Source organism: Ornithorhynchus anatinus, chromosome 11 (assembly GCF_004115215.2).
Source record: "Ornithorhynchus anatinus isolate Pmale09 chromosome 11, mOrnAna1.pri.v4, whole genome shotgun sequence".
NCBI classification, from domain to species: domain Eukaryota; kingdom Metazoa; phylum Chordata; class Mammalia; order Monotremata; family Ornithorhynchidae; genus Ornithorhynchus; species Ornithorhynchus anatinus.
Window position 1 is genome coordinate 21,788,232 of NC_041738.1, and position 23,576 is coordinate 21,811,807.

At 45.0% G+C, this 23,576-nt stretch overlaps 1 protein-coding gene and 2 non-coding genes across 7 annotated transcripts in view; 1 reads left to right on the forward strand and 2 right to left on the reverse strand.

Annotated features, from left to right (window-relative positions):
• NTM (neurotrimin) overlaps positions 1 to 23,576 on the reverse strand; it is a 1,126,386-nt gene that overhangs the window by 182,516 nt on the left and 920,294 nt on the right. The gene's annotated exons all lie outside the window — the stretch shown is intronic.
• Positions 11,036 to 11,173, reverse strand: LOC114815307. The gene has a single exon (XR_003763071.1). It is a non-coding gene; the product is annotated as a small nucleolar RNA SNORA7 (small nucleolar RNA).
• On the forward strand, positions 20,277 to 20,414 carry LOC114815387. Its single transcript, XR_003763150.1, has one exon. It is a non-coding gene; the product is annotated as a small nucleolar RNA SNORA7 (small nucleolar RNA).

A 23,576-nucleotide genomic window follows, 5' to 3' on the forward strand; every position in this document is an offset into this window, starting at 1 on the left:
GACACCTTCTATGGTTAGATATTGACAGAACATCGCTAACCATAATAATAATAATTGTCATATCTGTTAAGTACTTACTATGTGCCAGGAACTGTACTAAGTGCTGGGGTAGATACAGTGTAATAGGGTTGATCACAGTCTCTGTCCCACATTTTCACTATCTTTACCCCCATTTTACAGATGAGGTAACTGAGGCACAGAGGAGTGAAATGACTTGCCTAAAGTCCTTCTGATTCCCAGGCCTGAGCTCTAGCTGACCAGGCCACACTGCTTTCAGTGCATTCTATTATTCTCTCCTTTAACTCACATTCACCCAGTCTGGTCTGAGATACATACACCATAACCACTCGACAAACTGCTTCTCTCCTAAGCCATAACTCAGTCCCATCCTCCTCTTTCTTTCAGTGTTGACACCCAACCACGACCCCCAGCAGTCCACTCTGCTGATGGTGTGAAGATCCTGGCCATCAATACTGGACTGTCCTAGGAATCAGTGTTGCATCTACCCAGAAACCACCAGCTTCCCCACTACTAATGATCTCTTCCCGGAGTCAGGTCATTCTGCTTTAATTAGCTGGATGAGCTCTGTCTGTAAAGTGGCACTGGGCAGCTGTGCTGGGGTTTCTTGGCAGAGGAGCTGAATGCTCAATTCTGTCTCTTAGAAAGGATTGGGGCTGGGACCCAGTTAAGCCTATCTCCTCCCCTCACATAGCCTGGATGGTTGCACCCTGAATATATATTTTGTTCTCTCAACTCCATTCCCATTTTCAGGCCCCTCTGGTAATTGGGATTCTTCTGACATGCCTGCCTCTGATGTGTCCACCACCCAGGAATTTGACATTTTACTTTACTGAAAGATGGCACCATGAACCACCTCTCCCCTAATAACTACTCAGTTTTTGTTTCTTTCTTTTCCAACTCATAATCTGGTTTAGCTAAGCATTCATTCATGCATTCATTCAATCATATTTATTTAACACAGTCTGCAAAGCACTGTGTTTAAGCTTTTGGGAGAGTCCAATACAACAACAAACAGACACATTCCCTTCCCACAATGAGTTCACAGTCTAGAGGGTGAGACAGACATGAATATTAATAAATGAATAAATAAATTACAGATTTTTTATATATACATATGTGTTGTGGGGGTGGGAGGGAGGATGAATGAAAGGAGCACATCAAGCGAGGCAGAAGGTAGTGGGAGAAGAGGAGAGGAGAGCTTAGTCAGGGAAGGCTTCTTGGAGGAGATGTGCCTTCAAAGAGGTTTTGTAGTGGGGGAGAGCAATTATCTATCTGATATGAGGAAGGAGGGCATTCCAGGCCAGAGGTAGGTTGTGGGCAAGAGTAAGCATGTGGAGGAGAGGGATGGGGATGGGCTGAGGTGGGATGGGGTGGGCTCGGTTAGTCAATCAGTCAGTCATATTTATTGACCATTTACTGTGCACTGTACTAAACGCTTGGGAGATTACGGTATAGCAATATATTATATTGTGGGCTGGAGGGGAGGAAGCTCCCACTCAAAGACCTCTGCTCCAAAGTTCCACCCAATGCAATCTCCATCTCCTCTGAGACCCATTTCCCCAGATCCATCTCCCTGCTCCCACCCATCCTGGTGATTTGGGTGAATGCACATTCTGGCTGACTTTACAGGGGACTGCCTGATTGTAGAACGCTGGGACTGGCCTTGTACATGGTCCCTCCAACAAGCAGGTAAGTAATTTATTGATCCTTAGAGCACTTGGAGATGCTCTGGAAGGGATTATGTCACACCAATGCCGTGCAATAAAATAAAAAATGATGGACTTGGCCAACACAGGGTGATTTATGGTTTAGGGCTGGAAGTGTGCTTAAAGTACCTTTTAAGTGGAAATCAAGGTGAGTAATGAATTACTCTGCCTTTGGTAGTTCTTGCCCAGAGTTAATTTCCCCAGCTTTTACATGATAGCTAATCTGCTAATCATAGACTAGAGAACTCTGGACAATACTAGAGTAAAATAGGAGCCGGTTGAGCCAGGAACTGTATGAAGAATAATGACTTTAAATGAAACAATCATGAGCTGAACTTAGACTAATAGTCCAAAATTTTCCTCTTGTTTTCTCCTGCAAAAGAGCCTGTCTGCTTGGGCCTGGTCTATGGCAAGTTTGGTCTCCTTCGAAGGTTGCCTCTGGCACCAGTGCTCAGAGGCCTTACTGGCCCCAGTGGAGATGCTACAGAAATGTGTCTAAGTGATGCAGTAGACATCAGGCTGGGAGGGGCCAGACCATGTCAGGATGGAACTAGCATTGGTCTTAGTTAAAAGAACCACGACGCTACCCTGTGCTCTGGGCTCTGCAGAGGGCAGCCAGGGATGCAACCATTTTCAAAGACTGTTTGCCAGTCGTTGAAGGATTCCAGGGCCCTTCCCACTGAGAGACTCAGAGGTCAGGAAGTCTGGGAGCCTGCAGCCTCCAAGCCTTTGAAAAGACTGGAACGGAGGGGAGATGGGGTCTGTTTTCTTCCAAGGACTATGCTAGAAGCGGGAAGATCATCAGAGTGGTCCTCACCAAGGATTGCTTATTTGTTCATGGTCCTTTCTACTCCTCTTGTCATTGATTCTTCATTTAAAGTGCTCCCACTGTCTGGGTCTTGTCTGCATTGTATTTCTTTTTCCTATGTGTCTGCCTTTCCTCATCTATATTGGAGCCCCTTCGCAGACAGTCACTGTGCCTGAACTAGTTTATTTTGTAGTTCCCTCAGTACTTAGTACCCTGCTCAACTCCATTTCACTTAATGCCATTGCTCCTACTTCAAAGTGGCTTGCAGGAGCAATGCCTCATTTGATAATGGCTATTCAGAGGCACAGACATTGAGAAAAGCATCTTTTTCCTAACTGGTGCATCCGATATTTTTAAGAGAAGCAGTATGACCTAGGTTATAGAGCACAGGCCTGGGGGTCAGAAGGACCTAGGTTCTAATCCACTTGTCTGCTACGTGACCTTGGCAAGTCACTTAAAATCTTTGGGCTTCAGTTTCCTCATTTGTAAAATGTATTTGGATTGTGGGCCCCATGTGATACATGGACTGTGTTCAATCGGATTACTTTCTATCTACCCCAGTGCTTAGAACAGTGCCAGGGACATAGTAAGCACTTAACAAAAACATTAAAAATAATAGTCTGTGTCCCTCCTTTGGAGTATTAGCTTTGTGAAGGCAGGGAATATGTCCCTTCTTTATTGTGTACTTTCCAAGATGAGTATAATGCACCACATGACGATGATGATGATGATGGCATTTGTTAAGCACTTACTATGTGCCGAGCACTGTTCTAAGTGCTGGGGTAGATACAAGATAATCAGGTTGTCCCACGTGGGGCTCACAGTCATAACACCCATTTTACAGGTGCGGTTACTGAGGCACAGAGAAGTTAAGTGACTTGCCCAAAGTCACACAGCTGACAAGCGGCAGAGTCGGGATTAGAACCCACGACCTGTGACTCCTGAGCCCTTGCTCTTTCTGCTGAACCACGCTGCTCCTCAGGCTATCGGGTTGTTCCACGCGAGCTCACACTCATCAGGTGAGTGCTGTTGCTGCTATTACTACTAGTATGACGATTACTTACTGATGCTTCTGTGGCTACTTTTACTACCACTGTTCACTTTCCAGTTGAATTTTCTGCCTAAAATCCACTCTAGACAAAAACATCCTATTCACCTCATGGGTCTCTATGCCAAACCTGCCTTTTCCAGGGTTGTAATGGTCTCACTCCCTTCTAGATGGTGCTACCAGCCTGGAAAGTAGTTACACATTGCTGAGAGACTTACTCACCATCTACCATTCTTCTCTGGGCAGTGATGTTAGGAAGCTCCCTAAAGACAAGGCCCACATCTCACTCTTTTTTGTAACTCCCCCCCAGCAATGAGTGCAGTATGGCACCCAGAGAGGGTATCCAACTGATGAACCGCTTTTGGCCACCATATCAGTTGCAGGATCACATCCAGGTGCTAATGAAAAAACACAGAACTGGGAGTCAGGAGATCTGAGTTTCAGTCCCAGTTCTGCCACTGGCTGGCTCTGTGACTTTGGGCCATTCTGGTAGCTTCTCTGGGCCTCAGTTTTTTCATCTATAAAATGGAAATGAGATGAACTGAATCTGATCTGATTATCTCACATCTACCCCAGCATTTATCATAGAGTTTGGCATATAGTAAATGCTGAATAAATGTAATTACTCAATAGCAGGCCTAAGTGTAAAAAGCACGGGCCTAGGAATCAGAGGACTTGGGTTCTATTTCCAGTTTCGCCACTTGCCTGCTGCATGATGTTGGGCAAGAAGTCACTTAACTTCTCCAAACCTCACTTTCCTCATATGCAAAATGAGGATTTAATAGGGAAGCAGTGGAGTTAGTGGAAAGAGCATGAGCCTGGGAGTCAGAGGACCTGGGTTCTAAGCCCAACTCCACCACTTTTGCTCTGTGACCATGGGCAAGCCACTTACCTTCTCTGTGCCTCAGTTACCACCTCTACAAAATGAGGATTCAATCCTTCTCCCTTCAGTTTAGACTATGAGCCCTATGTGGGACAGGGACTATGTCCAACCTGATTATCTTTCACAGTATTTGGCACACAGTAAATGCTTAACAAATGCCGCAGTTATTTTAAAGTCTTACAAGGCAATTTCCCTGTCTTTCCCTCTCTCTCTCTCTCTTTCTCTCTCTCTCTCTCTCTCTCTCTTTCTCTGTCCAGTACTCTCTGACTCTCCTGGGGCTGACTAACTCTGAGACTTAATAGGCAAAAAGTTTTAGCCAATGAATGGGATCTAGCTGAGATGAAATATATGGTATTAGTGTTTAATCCGACCATTATTGCATGCTAATTAAATGTGGAAATAATTAAATAAGGGAATTATTAAAACAGGCTTCCAGGCTCCTAACTACAATTGGATTCTCCTTCCCAAGTGTTAAGCCTTAATAAATATGTTATCAATAAATATCAATTTGCCATTTTAGCACACACTAGATATCCTATTAAATCTAAATTAAAACACTTTATTAAGCGCAGGGAGTTCCAGTAGGGACGCAAAAGTCCATAAACGGACAGAACCAGGTACATCTGCGGCTGACACTTGCAGATTTGTGCTTCCCAGAGGAGTTTCCCTGGATGCTTGAGGACTTCTCCCATTCATTTTTCTCACAGAGGAGGAGAAAGAAGGGGAGGAGGAGGAAGAGGAGGAGAAGAGGGGGAAGGAGAAAGAGAGGAGCAGAAGTGAGGCCAATCCAAGCAGCACAGTCTGACTGGATGAATGTCTTGGCAACTAAGGTGCTAGAAATCACTGGTATCTATGGAGCACAATGTACTGTACTGAGGACTTGGTTTAGTAGAGAAGCAGCATGGCTCAGTGGAAAGAGCATGGGTTGGGGCGTTAGAGGTCATAGGTTCAAATCCTGGCTCCGCCACTTGTCAGTGGTGTGACTTAGGGCAAGTCACTTAACTTCTCTGTGCCTCAGTTACCTCATCTGTAAAATGGGCATTAAGACTGTGAGCTCCATGTGGGACAACCTGATCACCTTGTAACCTCCCCAGCACTTAGAACAGTGCTTTGCACATGGTAAGCGCTTAACAAATGCCATCATTATTATTATTATAATCACAGGAACGAGGCTCATATTCCCTGTCCTCAAGGCACTTACAATCTAATGGATGAGGGAGACAAAAAAAGTATTTACAATCAATCAGTAGTATTTATTGAGTGCTTCTACTTTGGAAAAGGTGGGCCTACTGAGTTATATCTTTTTTTGAGTAAGCCCTTCTCTGGGTTCAAGCTCTATTTTGCTTTGAAAAGTCCCAGGACATAGGTGTCGACTCCACAGAGGTCGAGCTCACCTCAGCTCTCTATAAATCCTGAGAGTTTCCAATCGACACTGAATTGATGCACAGCGGTGGCTCTCTGGCTTGTTCTCCCTGTGAAGCCCATCCCTCCCCAGGTCTCATCACTCCTAAACTCCCTGCCCCACTTTTGTCTCAACACTCAAATGGAAAAGTTGGGATTGGCAGGCAACCATTATCGCAGTTCGGGGAGGAGGGAGGGGAGGCAATGACCTATCAGCGTGGCTCAGTGGAAAGAGCACGGGCTTTGGAGTCAGAGGTCATGGGTTCGAATCCCGTTCAGCCACTTGTCAGCTGTGTGACTTTGGGCAAGTCACTTAACTTCTCGGTGCCTCAGTTACCTCATCTGTAAAATGGGGATTAAGAATGTGAGCCCCACGTGGGACAACCGGATTCCCCTGTGTCTACCTCAGCGCTTAGAACAGTGCTCGGCACATAGTAAGCGCTTAACAAATACCAACATTATTATTATTATTATTATCCTTAGGCAAACAAAATTTTAACTGAGAATCTTTACTAATGCCTTCTAAGTAGGTGGAGCTACCTGTATGAATCAACAGGACTCCCACGATTGCTTTTTCTGTGTCTACACCTCAAAAGAAAGGGGAGTGTTGAGCCAGTTCTCTGGATAGTTCCTAATAGTGTTTATGTGCAGAAAAAAAGGATTGTTTGAGTGTGAATTGTTAAATATAGCTGTCCATCCTAATCAGATAGCCAGGATAATTGTTCACTTTTCTTTCAGTTGCTCTTGAGCATTAAAAGAGGTTCCACCCATGCCTAGGCCAAGGCAGCAGAGATTGCCAGGCCTGGAACAGTGAAGCAATTAATCAGTGGCATTTATTGTGCACTTATTAGGCGATGAGCACTGTACTAAATGCTTACATTGAAGTAGACCTAATCCCCAACCTTAAAGAAGCTCCTGGTGCCCAGAGGATGACAACAAAGTAGTATGAATAAACCATTTGTGTGTAAGGGAGAAAGTCTGGGTGTGGGCTCATTTTCTATATTGACATTGGGTCACATGTGTATGTTATCCTATCCAAGCACCAACAGGCATCCAGGGAATCATGTTACCAGCCAGAGACACCATGAATGTCTAGTGGAACATCTCTAAATGTCTGCAGGGCTTGCAGAGAGGCACCCCCACGGTCCAAGGAAGAGCAGATCAAGTGGAGGCACAGTTATTGCCATCCCAGACCAAGCCTACTACACCTCCTCTGCTAGCCTGATTCCCAGACTGAAGCCCCCAGGTCAGGCTGAGGCCCATTCAGACCTTTCCTTGAGGTGGCCGGTGGGAGCAAGTGGAAATAACATCTGTCTGGAAGTTAGGAGACCCAAGTTCTAATCCTATCTCTGTCACTGGTCTGTTCTCTGAGCTTGGGCAGCATACTTAGCCTCTCTGGACTCAGTTACCTCATCTATACAGTGGGAAGAAGTGATCCAGAGGCCTTCCCAGACTGAGCTCCCCTTCTCCCTCTACTCCCTCTTCCGCCCCCTTCACCTCTCCACAGCAAAACCCTCTTTTCCCCCCATTTCCCTCTGCTCCTCCCCCTCTCCCTTCCCATCCCCTCAGCACTGTACTCATCTGCTCAACTGTATATATTTTCATTACCCTATTTATTTTGTTAATGAAATGTACATCGCCTTGATTCTATTTATTTGCTATTGTTTTAATGAGATGTTCATCCCCTAGATTCTATTTTTGCTATTGTTCTTGTCTGTCTGTCTCCCCAATTAGATTGTAAGCCTGTCAAAGGGCAGGGACTGTCTCTATCTGTTACTGATTTGTACATTCCAAGCGCTTAGTACAGTGCCCCACACATAGTAAGCGCTCAATAAATACTATTGAATGAATGAATCCACACTTTCTACCTCTTACACTGTGTGCTCCACAGACAGGGACTGTGTCTGATCTGATTAGATTGTATGTGTCCCAGTGTTTTGTCACATAGTAAGTGTTTGGTGCTTTTGAACTATGAACAAAACTCATCAGAAACTCAGTGAAACTTGGGTACTCCGCAAATAATCAGGGATAGTGGTTGATCATTGCTTTTGCTCCAGTTGAAAAGGGAAGGAGATTGTTGGTTGTTGGACCCCAAAACTTCCAGGAGTATTCCCATTCCCAGGAATGTCGCTCTTTGAGCAGTCAGGCTTGGCCAGCAATAAGCCCCTTGAGCCAGAAATGAGGTTTCTGCTTCCAAGGTTAACAAGGAGATGTTTCTGTTCCTTTAATAATCATAAGTGTGGCATTTGTTAAGTGCTTACTGTGTGCCAAGCACTCTCCTAAGCACTGGGGTACATATAAGATTAGATAGGGTGGACACAGTCCCAGTCCCACATGGGGCCTTCATACCACTTAGGAGAGAGAACATGTACTGAATCCCCATTTTACAGTTGGGGAAAATGAAGCAGAGATAAGTTGTGACTTTTTTTTAGTGGTATTTGTTAAGCATTTATTATATGCCAGGCACTATACTATGCACTGGGGTAGATACAAGATAATCAGATTGGTCGCTGTCTCTATCCCACCTAGGGATTACAATCTTAATCCCCATTTTACAGATGAGGTAAGTGAGGCACAGAAAAGCTAAGTGACTTGTCCAAGGTCACTCAGCAAGGAAGTGGCAGAGCTAGAATTAAAAATCCAGATCCTCTGTCTCCGAGGCCCATGTTCATACAAGTATGTCCTCCTGGCTTGCAGATTGGGCAACAAGCCTGGAGAGGGAAATGACTAAACATACTACTAGTAGTAGGAGAAGTAGTAGCCTGTATTGAGCACCCACTTAGTGTGGAGCACTGTACTAGACCCTTGTGACTGTAAGTTCGTTTTGGGCAGGGAACGTCTACTAACTCTGTGGTATTGTACTCTCCCAAGCTGTTAGTATAGTACTCCACAAATAGTAATTGCTCAGTACATACCACTGATTGATTGGGAAGTACTGAATAATAAAAATAATGATAATGGCATTTGTTAAGTGCTTACTTTGTGCCAGGTACTGTACTAAGCCCTGGGGTGGATACAAGCAAATAGAGTTGGGACACAATCCCTACCCCATGTGGGGCTCACAGTCTCACTCCCCATTTTACAGATTAATTCATTCATTCAATTGTATTTATTGAGCACTTACTGTGTATAGATGAGGTAACTGAGGCCCAGAGACGCAAAGTGACTTCCCCAAGGTCACACAACAGATAAGGGTCACAGGGAAGTGGTAGAGAAGCAGCATGGCTTAGTGGAAAGAGCCCGCACTTGGGAGTCAGAGATCGTGGGTTCTAATACCAGCTCCAGGATTTGTCTGCTATGTGACCTAGGGCAAGCCACTTAAGTTCTCTGGGCCTCAATGACCTCATCTGTAAAATGGGGATTAAGACTGTGAGCCCCACGTGGGACAATCTCCTTACCTTGTTATCTACCCCAGTGCTTAGAACAGTCCTTAGCACATAGCACTTAACAAATACCATAATTATTCATTATTATTATTATTATTAAGTGGTAGAGTTGGGATTAGAAACCATGACCTTCTGACTTCCAGGCCTGTGCTCTCTCCATTAGGCCTTGCTGCTTCTCAAAAATGACCCACTGGCTGTCTATAGAGAGCTTACACAGAGCCAGAGGACACCTTATTGAAGGTGTAGGATATTGTCTCATACTTAATAGACTGACTGACTGAGAGTTGGGACTACCACAGGGTGGCAGAGTTGGAAATTTCTTTGCAAGATTGTCAAATAAGACAGCACAGAAATGGGGATGGTCTTTCCCCACCTCGCTTTTCCTTGAGCTCTCTGGTTTCCCCTCAGCCCTCACCTTCACGATGACCTAAGCTCAATTTATACAGCTTGCTCCCTATATTGGGAGGTGCCGTTGAACCAGCTCAATTAGGGTCAGGATCCCATTTCCGCAGAGGGACAGGAGAAGGGATTACAGTCAATACTGTTAGCACAGCTGTGGAGTATCCATGCCAGGTATGTGTTCTCTGTCCTATGCTTGTGCTTTCCACCCAGATGTGGACTTTGCAAACACAGATGTGCGCTTTATCCTAGATGTGTGTTCTAGTAGCTTTTCCTCTCTCAGCCATATCTGGACAGATGTGTAATTGTTGTCTTATGCATTCTCTCTCTTTAAATCATGGTTTATTCACCCCTTCGTGTGTATTGTCTACTTCTGTAGATTGCAAACTACACAAGGGCAGGATACAGGTTTTACACTTTTTGGTATTGCCCATCCAGCCCTGAACACAGTGCTCTGGAATCAGTAGAGCTCAGGAAATAGTCTTGGCAGAGCTAAGAACCAGAAGGTACACAGGATTGAAAATGATGAAAGTTTCTGGTGAGTACAAAATTGCAGGCTGTAGTCCACTACTGTCATCCATCAAACAATCAGTAATATTTATTGGGCACTTACTATGAGCTGAGCACTTGGGAGAGTACACCAGAAGAGGTAGACATGTTCCCTGTAGAGCCTACAGTCTAGACGGGCTGGCGGACATTAAAATAAATTATGGATACTTACATAAGTGCTATGGGGGAGAGGGTGGGTGAATATCAAGTGTTTAAAGGGTACAAATCCAAGTGCACAGGCAATGCAAAAGTGTTTAGATAGGGAAGGCCTCTTGGAGGAGATGCAATTTTAATAAGATTTCAAAGATGGAGAGTGGGATGGTCTGTCACATACAAAATGGGAGGGAGTTACAGGCCAGAGGGAGAACATGGGAAGATAAGCAGTTTGGCCTAGAGGAAAGGTTATAGGACTGGGAGTTAGAAGGGTTCTAATTCCTGCTCTGCTGCTTGTCTGTTGGGTGACCTTGGGCAAGTTACTTAACTTCTCTAGGCCTCAGTTTCCTCATTTGCAAAATGAAGATGAAGACTGTGAGCCCCATGAAGGACATGGAGGGTGTCCAATCTGATATTCTTGTATCTATCCCTGTGCTTAGTACAATGCCTAGCACACTGTGTTTATGGTCTTGTGTTGACGTCATCTCCGACCAATAGTGACTCTATGGACACATCTCTCCCAGAACGCCCCATTCTCCATCTGCAATCGTTTTGGTAGCGTAGAGTTTTCTTTGTAAAAATGCAGAAGCAATTTACGATTGCCTTGTTCTATGCAGTAAACTTGGGTTTTAACCCTCGACTCTCTCCCATGCCGCTGTTGCCCAGTACAGGTGAGTTTTGACTTGTAGCAGATTGCCTTCCACTCACTAGCCACTGCCCAAGCTAGGAATGGAATGGGGAGGCCTCTGCTTGATTCTCCCTCCCTTAGCTGAGACTAGTAGAGTATTGGAAACTCTCCAGGCGGGATGGTGAGAGGGGAGTAAGAGCTTATAAATACCATTTAAAAAACAGATTAACAGTGAGACAGACAAGATCAACCTACATGGAGCAGGTTGGTTTTAGAAGAGTGAAGTCTGTGGGTTGGGTTATAGTAGGAAGGTAGGAGGGGACGAGCTGTTTGATTGCTTTAAAGTCAACGGTGAGGAGTTTCTTTTTTGATTTGGAGGTGGATGGGCAACCACTGGAGGTTCTTGAGGAGTGGGAAGATACGGACTGAATTTTTCTTAGAAAATTGATCCAGGCACAGAGCAAAGCATGGACTGGAGTGGGGAGAGATAGGAGGCAGGGGGGTCATTGAGGAGGTCAGTGATTGAGACAGTAAACCCCACATGGAACAGGGACTGTGTCCAACCTGGCTTGCTTGTAATAATAATAATAATAATGTTGGTATTTGTTAAGCACTTACTATGTGCAGAACACTGTTCTAAGCTCTGGGATAGATACAGGGTAATCAGGTTGTCCCACATGAGGCAAACAGTCTTAATCCCCATTTTACAGATGATGTAACTGAGTCACAGAAAAGTGACTTGCCCACTGTCACACTGCTGACAAGTGGCAGAGCCTGGATTTGAACCCATGACCTCTGACTCCCAAGCCATTGCTCTTTCCACTGAGCCACTCTGCTTCTCTACAACAATACTAAATGCCACAATTATTATTATTAGGGAGACTAGTGCAGTAATCAAGGTGGAATGGGACAAGTCCTTGGATAAGACTCTAATTTCACTGTGAGAATGAAATGTGTCTATTTATAGTTTTATCGTACTCTCCCAAGCACTTGGTACAGTGCTCTGCACACAATAAGCACTCAATAAATTCGATTGAATGAATAAGCATAGTAGCAGATTGGATGGAGTAGAAAGGACAGATTTCAGTGATACTATGAATGTTGAACTGAGAATTTGGTGACAGATTGAATATGTGGGTTGAGATGAGAGAGAGGAGACGAGGATAATGCCAACCTTACGAGCTTGTGAGACAGGGAGGATGGTGATGCTGTCTATAGTGATAATAAAGTCACAGGGATGACCAGGTTTGGGTGCAAAGGTGAGGACTTCTGATCTGGACATGTTAAGTTGGAGGTGTCGGTGGGATGTCCCAGGAAAGATGTTCTTAAGGATATCTACTAGTCAATTCTACACAAAATCCTGGGACAACTCATCTATCTGATTCAGTTTAGGGAAATCCTAATAACAATACACAGGAAGCAGATAAGGAATGTGAATCAAACATGGTCCTGGGTAAACTGATGCAAACTGCATTTCATCTAAACCACTCTATAGTACCACCAACACTGGCACAATTAGAAAATTATCATGAATTATTTCCACCAGAATTATGTAAGACAATTCCACCTGGTATAGACCAACTGCTCTTTAGCCTCTGTGTTAATTCCCCTGGCTCCTTGTTTTGGTAGGTCAAATGCCCTCCCTAACCAATGCCTCCTGGCCCCAAGATGAGTCCAGCTCTAGCTGAAACATTTGTATTCAGGGCCATGGTTTGGGAAATCAATCAAATTGGAGATTCTAATGGAACATTGAGCAGTGATTATTTTAAAGAGAAAGTTGCTGGGGGAAACGTGTTGTAATGGCTAAAAATTTACCATCCCCCAGACCTTTTAATGGGTCTGTATTGCAGTCCTGAGTGGTTGAGTATAATGTGAAGCATTTCCAGCCCAATTTTCCCCTTCAGATTCAGGAAAGCATAAGCATCACACCCTCCTGGGCAGAACAGTGGAGGGGCGATTCCGTGACCCTTCTCTTCTTCTCTTGGGCTTGTTTCCCATTCATCTAGGACTCTGCTGAGCAGAAACAGGGAAATAGATATATTTTACTTTGAGTATAACCTTCTGCTCTCAAAGGAGCTGAGTGAAGGTCTATGCCTTGGCATTTTACTCCAGGCTCTAGTCCTGGCTTAACATATGACCGCGTTTAAAGAATCCCTGAATATGGATTTCCCTCCCTCTTCTTCTTCACCACACCTCTTTTCAGAACAGCTATGCTCCATATACACTGGGCACACCGCAGAGATGCTAGCGATCTGTTCAGACAGTTGTGCAGTCAGAGGGGTGCATGACCAAAAAATGAACTCTCCCTTCCTTCGCTCTCCCCCTCCAACACCCCAGGCATCTAAAATAACTGGCACTCTTCGAGCATGGATATAGGATATCTTAATAATTAAAATGCCTTAACAGAGTGGCCACAGTAGCAGTAACAGTACTACCAGTTGGAGGAGGAGGAGGAGAAGCAGCATGGTTAAATGGGTACAGCATGGTCCTGGTAGTCATAAGGACCTGGGTTCTAATCCTGGCTCTGCCCCATGCCTGCCATTTGACCTTGAGCAAATCTCTGAACTTCTCTGTGTCTCAGTTACTTCATTTGTAAAATGGGGATTGAGAGTGTGAGCCCCAAGTGGGACAGGGAGCACATCCAACCTGATTAACTTGTATCTACCCCAGCACTTAGAATGGTGCTTGGCACATAGTAAGCACTTAACAAGTACCATAATTAACTATTAGTAACAGTTGTCTTATGCTGTTGAGTCATCTCTGAGCCATACCGACTCCATGGACACATCTCACCCAGAACGCCCCACTCTCCATCTGCAATCATTTTGGTAGTGTATCTATAGAGTTTTCTTGGTAAAAATATGGAAGTGGTTTACCATTGCCTTCTTCCACACAGTAAATTTGAGTCTCCACCCTCAACTTTCTCTCATGCCACTGCTGCTCAGCACAGGTAAGTTTTGATTTGTAGCAGATAGCTTACCACTCACTAGCCACTGCCGATGCTAGGAATAGAATGGGTATATCTTTGCTTGATTCTCCCTCCCATAGCGGAGACTGGTAGAGTACTGGAAACTCTCCAGGTTTGATCCTGAGAGGGCTTATCGCTGTAGTTGCAATAATATTCCTATCATTATCTGGCGATGCACTTGGTATGTTAGTCTAGGCACTTGGGATGTACAGAAGAACAAAAAGCCTTCCAGAATTTGCTGCTCTACAAGCAAATTCTTAATAGTTGTTGAGATTCCCTTTTGCAGGGTCAATAGGGAGACTACTAGCTTTGTCCCTGCTTGGCATTACTCTGGGCACGTTGGAACTCAGAGTCCTGGGCAGTTTCCATTGGAGCTCTATGGGTGACTCATCTTGCTAAAGCAACAGGTGCCCTAAGGCGGTAGGGTGTCAATTTTCCAACTGTCATCAGTGCCAGATTCACATTATCCTCTGCCTCAGTGGCGTCATCTGCACTTTAAGCAATCCTTAATTGCTTAAAAGCACTGGGCGTTATGCAGTAACATTTGAACTACTGCATCTTTGGCTTAGGCGAATCAACCAGCAGCTGTGGGGAGAATTTGAAGGTTCTCCCTGTTCCCCACTCTAGGAGGAAGGTTTCTTTCTTTCTGACATCCCTGATAGCAGGGTAAAGAGCATGGAGAGGAAAAGTCTTGAGATCCTGAGTGATTTTTTAGTCTATGCACTGCTTGGAAAAAGAAACGACCAGGTTAATACCCACAGGCTTTGCAGTGCTTATGGCTTAGTTTCTGGGTCACAACTGGCCAAAGGTTATACCAGCCCATGGACTGGTTTTTTGTGATGGGTGTGGCTGTGGAAGTCTTAAGGCAGAAGTCCCTGAAGGATACAGATTCTACACCGCTGAAGAACTGGGATATGAGGGTGAGGAGTTGGAATGCGGTCTTGGAATGCCCTCCCTCCTCACCTCCACCAAACTAATTCCCTTCCCCTCTTCAAAACCCTACTTTACAGCTCACCTCCTCCAAGAGTCCTTCCCAGACTAAGCTCCCCTTCTCCCTCTACTCCCTCTACCGCCTCCCTTCACCTCTCCGCAGCTAAACCCTCTTTTCCTCCATATCCCTCTGCTCCTCCCCCCTCCTTTCCCATCCCCTCAGCACTGTACTCGTCCGCTCAACTGTATAGGGTTCTTTTTTCATTACCCTATTTATTTATTTTGTTAATGAAATGTACATTGCCTTGATTCTATTTATTTGCTATTGTTTTAATGAGATGTTCATCCCCTTGATTCTATTTATTGCTACTGTTCTTGTCTGTCCATCTCCCCTGATTAGACTGTAAGCCTGTCAAAGGGCAGGGACTGTCTGTATCTGTTACCGATTTGTACATTCCAAGCTCTTAGTACAGTGCTCTGCACATAGTAAGCGCTCAATAAATACTATTGAATGAATGAATGAATGAATGAATGAATGAATGAATGGGATCCTGCTTAGAGCCACTGCCAACTCAGGGATGTGGTCTTGTGCTGGTGTCCAATTACAAGAATCTTCATGGACTCGTGTTTTCTTCCCTGGGACTCCTCCATCACAGCCTCCTTCTCAGCCAAAGTCAAAGACAATGGAGGGGTCATTTGGGGCTCTGATGTCTCCAAGACCCTCAGAATGCAGGTGGCATAGATTTGAGGAGAGGGAAAAGCCTGGCTTGGCTTAGGCCCTTTTAGACCACCCTAACTCAAAAAAGCCAAACATCTAAGCCCATACTTGGAGAAGCCTAGAGGTGAATCACTTTTCCCTATGTCCCTTTGATCTAGAAGGCTTCAGACCTGCCCCAACCTCCAGTATCTGTATTCACAGGATCTCATGGCTAAAATAATAATAATAATGATGATGTTGGTATTTGTTAAGCACCTACTATGTGCAGAGCACTGTTCTAAGCGCTGGGGTAGATACAGGGTAATCAGGTTGTCCCATGTGAGGCTCACAATCTTCATCCCCATTTTACAGATGAGGGAACTGAGGCACAGAGAAGTTAAGTGACTTGCCCACAGTTACACAGCTGACAAGTGGCAGAGCCGGGAATCGAACCCATGATCTCTGCCTCCCAAGCCTGGGCTCTTTTCCAGTGAGCCACGCTGCTTCCTCCAGTGATTTCATGAAGAATCTGGCCCCTTTTCCTCATACTTGGAGGGGTATATGATACAGGCATGCTTTGTCTAAGGTGTATTTGCTTGGATTAGGGGCAACCCTGGGCTCCTGTAGCTGATCATCTTCGACCTGGTTGAAAAGGTTGATTTGCTACACACTAATGAGCCACGACCTCTGATCAGTTGCAGCATGGCTTAGTGGAAAGAGCACGGGCTTTGGAGTCAGAGGTCGTGGGTTCTAATCCCGGCTCCGCCACTTGTCTGCTGTGTAACCTTGGGCAAGTCACTTCACTTCTCTCTGCCTCAGTTCCCTCATCTGTAAAAATGGGGTTTAAAAAATGTGACCCCCCCTCTTGGGACAATCTGATTACCCTGTATCTACCCCAGTGCTTAGAACAGTGCTCAGCACCAAGTTAGCGCTTAACAAATACCATGATTATTATTATTATTATTATCAGCTCCTTAGACAGAATCTGATTGAGCAGATCTGCCAAATTCAGATGCAGTGAAGTCATAGGGGGACAGAGTCAGAGAGAATGTTTCTGAAAAGTAAAAATCTCCTTCCTGGAGCTGTGTCTTTGCTGTTCCCCAGCTCCAGTGCCCCACTACACTCATTTTCTCTAGGCTGAGCTTAGACACCCACTGCTGCCACTCCCACGGATATCATCATACTGCATCCTAGCTCTTCTTGGGGCAGCTTTCTCACAACCTGACTCCTCAGGAGGGGTGATGCTCACCTGGGGGCAATCTCCTCTTTAGCCCCACTAAGCTCCTGTGCCAGCTCCCTCTTACCCGGCTCTGCCTCCTTGTCACTAAGCTGCTGACTAATTAGTTTAAATCACTTAGACAGTGGATGAGGGCAAGATATTGTGGCAGCTTAACTGCTCCTTTTGGAGGAACTTGCCAATAAACAGATTGTAGTTCAAAGTGACTCTAACTCTTCAGGGAACCACTGAAGGGACCTAATAATCAATGATATTTCTTGAGTGCTTATTATGAGCAGAGTACCTAACTAAGTGCTTGGGAGAGTAAAATACAACAGAAGCAGTAGACATGTTTCCCACATAGGTGACACGGAAGGGAGAGAATGTACTGGAAAAGAAGGCTAAATCAGGGAAGACCTCTTGGAGGAGGTGTGATTTTAATAAGGCTTTGAAGATAGGGAGGGTGGTGGTAATAAGAATAAAATAATAATGATGACATTTGTTAAGCACTTACTATGTGCGAAGCACTGTTCTAAGCAGCATGGTGTAGTGGATAGAGCACAGGCCTGGGAGTCAGAAGGTCATGGGTTCATTCATTCAATAGTATTTATTGAGCACTTACTATGTGCAGAGCACTGTACTAAGCGCTTGGAATGAACAAGTCAGCAACAGATAAAGACAGTCCCTGCCGTTTGACGGGCTTACAGTCTTCTAATACGGGCTCTGCCACTTGACTGCTGGGTGGTCTTGGGCAAGTCATTTCACTTCTCTGTGCCTTAATTAACTCATCTGTAAAATAGGGATTGAGACTGTGGGGCAGGAACTGTGTCCAACCCGATTTGCATGTATCCACCCAGTGCTTAGTACTGTGCCTGGCACATAGTAAGTGCTTAATAAGTACCATCATTGTTATTATTATATGGTGGTGGAGGGAGTTCCAGGTAGGAAGGAGGATATGGGCAAGGGGTCAGGGGTGGAACAGATGAGTACGAGGTACAGTGAGTGAACTGGAGTTGGAGGAGCAAAGTATGTGAAATGAGTTGTAGTAGGAATTCAGCAAGGTGAGACAGGAGGAGATGAGATGATTCAATACCTTAAAGCTGATGTTGGTAAGGAGTTACTCTTTGATGAGAAACTGAATGGGCAACAGTTGGAGATTCTTGAGGAGTGGGGAGATGGGGACTGAATAATTTTTAGAAATATGATCTGGACAGCAAAATGACCTATGGTCTGGAGTGAGGAGAGATAAGTGGGAAGCAGGTCAGCAAAGAAGGCCGATGTAGAATTGTTTATTCTTCCAAAATGCTTTTACATCAATTAAATAATAATAATAAAAGTAATTCTGTTATTTGTTAAGCGCTTACTCTGTGCCAGGCACTGTACTAAGCACTATGGTGGATACGAGTCAATCAGGTTGGACAGAGTACCTGACCCACATGGGGCTCACTTTCTCAATCCCCATTTTACAGATGAGGAAGCTGATGCATAGAGAAATGAAGTGACTTGCCCAAGGTCACCCAGCAGATGTGGCAGAGCCGGGATTAGAACCCACAACTCCCCGGCCTGTGCTTTATCCACTAAGCCATGCTGCTTCATACGACATTTTATTCTCAAAACCATCTTCATGAGACAGTCAGAGGTAAGGGTTATAATCACCACTTTAAAGATGAGGCCCAGAGAGGTTAAGTGAATTACCTAAAGTCACCCAGCAAGTACATGGCAGAGTCAGGACTATAACCTAGTCTGAGCTCCACACCAGTCTCCTATCCACCTGCCCGTGTTGCCTGACATGGATGCCAAACATCTCTCAACTCCATATTTCCAGCTCCCAGAGGATCTAGCTTATTTCCTAGGGAGAAGCTTAGCAATTACAAAAATGCTGCTCATCTATTCAATCGCTATCTGGAAATTTCAGGAAATATCCCTGTGCTGCTGGAAATTCCTTTCCATGAGTTCTGGTTGCTGCTCAATCTCCCCTAAAGGTAAGAGAAGGCACACCGAGCAAATGCAGCTTCTTCCCCTTAGGCAGAGAGACTAGTTTTCCAGCCTTGTGTGACTTACATCACAAGTCATCAGTGAGAAGAACAGCTGTGTTAATCGATGAGTGATGCGTCGGAGGTCGGGACAGAAGGAGAAGAATAGTTCAAGTTGTATGTGTGGCTGGTGGGGGGGTGGGGTTTCCTACATGACTTCTTGTTAATACAAAGCTTGTCAAACACATCACCTAGAAATACCAAATGTCTTTATTAGATTCCCTTATCTCCCCCGAGATTGGAGAGATGCTACCGGTTGATTCTCCATGGAGATGTCATCATCCAGAAACTAATTAAGGCTACACATGAAGCTGGGTCTCGCGCCCTCCGGAGAACAAACTGTATTAGCAACCAGAATCAAAAAAATATTACAAGTGAACTTTCTTTCAGAAAGGGCAAGTTGGGAATTTGACAATAACTCTCTTTCTCCCTCATCAGCTCGCAGCAGGCAGGAGGGGAGCCCATCAGGATGCCTATGAGTTTTGACAGGAACCCATCTGCTGCCTTGTGCGGTTCAGAGAAGATTTTCTCCTTCCACTGAATCCACTGAAGGACATCTGGACACCTCTGGTTTTGCCAAAAACTTGGGTTATGTCTACACAACCCTCTAGAAAGTAGAGCTGTGGCCGTCATGTGGTTTATTTAGATATCAGAGAAGCCCAATCTGAATAATAATGATGGTATTTGTTAAGCGCTTACTATGTGCCAAGCACTGTTCTAAGCACTGGGGGGAGAAACAAGGTCATCCGGTTGTCCCACATGGGGCTCACAGTCTTAATCCCCTTTTTACAGATGAGGGAACTGAGGCACAGAGAAGTGAAGGGACTTGCCCAAGGTTACAGCAGACATGTGGCGAAGCCAGGATTCGAACCCAAGACCTCTGACTCCCAAGCCCGGACTCTTTCCATTGAGCCATGCTGCTTCTCAAGTTGATCTGAATAGCTCAGATCAGAGTGTACCCACAGATGGACATACACCCATCCTCATCAACTGCCTTCTTCACAAGCAGATAGGTGGAAAACCATGCATCATAGACACACAGAGGGGTCAGTCACACACCCAACTGTTTCACTGGGTTGGAAGTGAATCTTGAACTGTGACAATTAGCAAGTAGCCGGTATTCACAGCCCAGATTCTGTTTTCAACAGTCATGCTTTTCACTTACTCTAAGCCAACAAGGTAACTCATCGTCAAAGAGTACATCTCAACAGCCCTTTCTCATGGGGTAAGGCTGACCCAGGCAAATAACAGTTCAACAGGGCTTATTTACCAATGGCCTATGGGTCTTCTAGCTTGGTTTCCATCATCCACAGTCTCTTGCCATTAGCCCTCAGACCAAACAGCACAAAACACGACCAAAGGTGGGCTGGCAGGCAAAGATAACAATGAAGTCTATTGAAACCCACAGAGAAATCCATCCATTCCAACAGCCATTGGGTGACTACATGTTCCCCTCTCAGGGTCAGACCTGGAGAGTTTCCAGTACTCTACCAGTCTTGGCTACAGGAGGGATAGTCAAGCAGAGGCATGCCCATTCCATTCCTAGCTTGGGCAATGGCTAGCGAGCGGAAGGCAATCTGCTACAAGACAAAACTCATCCGTGCTGGGAAGCAGCAGCAAGGGAGAGAGTCAAGGGCGGATATTTGAGTTTACTGCACAGAAAGCAGCAATGATAAACTACTTCCATATTTTTACCACAAAAACTCTACGGATACACTACCAGAACGATTGCAGATGGAGAACAGGGCATTCTGAGAGAGAAGTTGGAAACGACTTCACGGCATAAGACAAGACTACACATTAATAGTTCTGTATGAGAGCAGTCATTTGCAGTCTCCAGAATCAGCCAGTTGCGTCTCTCCAAAATCTAGATGATTTTTGTTCTTGTTGGCAGTCATCCAGTAGTATTTATTGAGGACTTACTATGTGCAGAGCACTGTACTTAGGACTTGGGACTGTACCATATGGCAGAATTAATGGACCCGTACCCTGCCCATAACTAGCTTACCGTCTAGAGGGCAAGGATCAAGCCCACCAACTCTATTTTTTTGCAGTCTCCCAAGCATTTAAACCAGTGTTGTGTACACAGTAGATAATAAATACCACTGATTGATTGATTTGACTGTAGTGTCAGCAGTGAAACTATTCTATAAAGCTGAGACAAAGTTAATGTCCCTCTCTTCTAAGGCACCTAGCTGTCAAAGGACAACGAGCTACTGAGTTGCTTTCCTCTTCCTGAGAAGGCAGTGTTGACTATCATGGAAAAAAAAAAGCCTTCTGAAACTATCCCATAAATTAACAATAAGTCAGCGTACCCAAAGATAAATCAGAAACTTTAATACCCCAACCCTGCTTCTAGCATCTTCAAGGAACATAGGACAGGTGTCTGGTTGCTGAAGTATTGGTTAAAAAACTGTCCTTTAAATTACATCTGGGCTATTTTTTGTGGCTGGCTGTATTTTTTCTGATCTATCTAGAGGCTCAGAAAGACACACTGTGAAATAAATCTCAGTTCCATTAAGCACACACTACAGTCTTGCATATTTGTTCTTATCTCGGGTTTCTCCTTCTCTGTCTCTCTCTTTTGCTCCCTCCTCCCCCCAGTCAAACATCACAGCAATAAAGGGGTCTGTCACATGAAGCTTTACAGTTACTGATACTAATCAAATCCCGTTTGTAATTGCTATTCATCACTGTGTACTATTTCTTTGTCGTGTATTAACCGCACACATACCCCAGCCTTTCCTCTCTCTCCAGATAAAAACTCGATAACCTCCATTCACCCACTCATAGAATCAATTACAAGGTGGTGGAGCAGGCTGTGGCTCTTCTGAGCTTTGAAATCAGTGAGGCCGAGTCCCAGCCACAGCACAGCGGGTGCTGGGCTCTTGCCACCAAATGGCAAAAACCTCCCCTGGACCAAATGTTGAATAATCATGGTGTACACTGGATGGAAGGAGGAGGGAAAAAGGTTTTCATGTGGCCTCTACCTGAGAAATTGTTTGAACCAAGCTTACCCGCCCACTCTGTTCCTTCATCTTTCCAAGCAGCGGGATCCACCTCAGTTCTCCTATTAGTCCTTTGAAGAGAAAATGCGTGGCTTAGTGGAAAGAGCACAGGCTTGGGAGTCAGAGGTCGTGGGTTCTAATCCCAGCTCCGCCACTTGTCTGCTGTGTGACCTTGGGTAAGTCACTTTACTTCTCTGTGCCTCAGTTCCCTCATCTGTAAAAATGGGGATTAAAAAATGTGAGCCCCACGTGGGACAATCTGATTACCCTGTATCTACCCCAGCACTTAGAACAGTGCTCTGCACATAGTAAGCGCTTAACAAATACCATAATTATTATTATTAAAATGCTGTTCTCGGAATCAGGTTCTGGATCTGGGTTCTAGTCCCATTCCTGACTGCAACGGGCCAGTTGGAGGGGAAAGACCACCTAGGCACTTCTCAATATGATGCATCCCTGCCTGCCCACCTGCTAATTGCAATTTGTTCTCCATCAGAAACATGAGTGGCATGAGTTATGCTGTGCCAATCAATCAGTCAATCAAACAATGGTATTTATTCAGTGTTTATTGTGTGCAAAGCACTGTGCAAAGTTACCCATTAACACTATTTAGTCCATTTCAATGTGCAGGTTCTAGATCCTGAATTCTTAGGAATGAGGTTTATCTGCCACAATTTTACACTCAGGAAGAGATTACTGAAGGAAATTATTAGGTCGTTTTATGGTATTTGTTATGCCCTTACTACATGTGAATCACTGTTCCAAGCACTGGGAGGGGTAGGTACAAGTTCATTAAGTCAGATACACTCCCTGTCCCTCATGGGGCTCGCAGTCTAAGTAGGAGGGAGAAGAGCAGGTATTTAATCCCCATTTTACAGTTGAGGAAACTGAGGCATTGAGAAGTTAAGTGACTTGCCTAAGATCACCCAGCAAAGTGGTGGAGCCAGAATTAGAACCCCGGTCCTCTGACTTCCAAGTCCATGCTCTTTCCACTAGGCTTCCTAAAAGATGGATATAGTATAGTCTGGGCATCACCCCATCTGGAAGCTGAGAAAGGATCAAACTACCTCCCGGAAGGTCTTTCAGCCTGATGGCTCTAGTTGATTCTTTGGTTTCCCATTACATGGAATTTTCCATTCAGTAATGTTTATTAATGAAGAATTCAACTGATGTGGAGTTTTTTCCTGTATCATCCCTATTTAGTATTGGCCCTTCTAGGGCAACAGAAGAAGATGAAAAAGAGGACAGTTTTGTTTGTCTGTTCATTTTTTTCCTGAGGGAACAGGAAGAACTGGGCTGGAGAAAGCAACATGCAACTCCTTGGAGGAGGGGGAGGTAATAAGGCCTAATGGAAAAAGCTTGGAACTAGGATTCAGGTGACTAGGGTTTTCCCATCCTTCCCTGCAGTATCCTCAGAGGAGATCTCCTCCCTCCTCGCAAGTGCCACCCCCTCCACCTGCGCCTCGGACCCCATTCCCTCTCACCTTCTTAAAACCATCGCCCCTGCCCTCCTCCCTTCCTTAACGTCTATTTTTAACCACTCAATCTCCAAGGGCTCCTTCCCCTCTGCCTTCAAACATGCCCACGTCTCCCCCATCCTAAAAAAACCCGCTCTTGACCCCACTTCCCCCTCCAGTTATCGTCCTATCTCCCTACTACCCTTCCTTTCCAAAATCTTAGAACGAGTCATCTACAATCGATGCCTAGAATTCCTTAACTCCCATTCTCTCCTAGACCCCCTC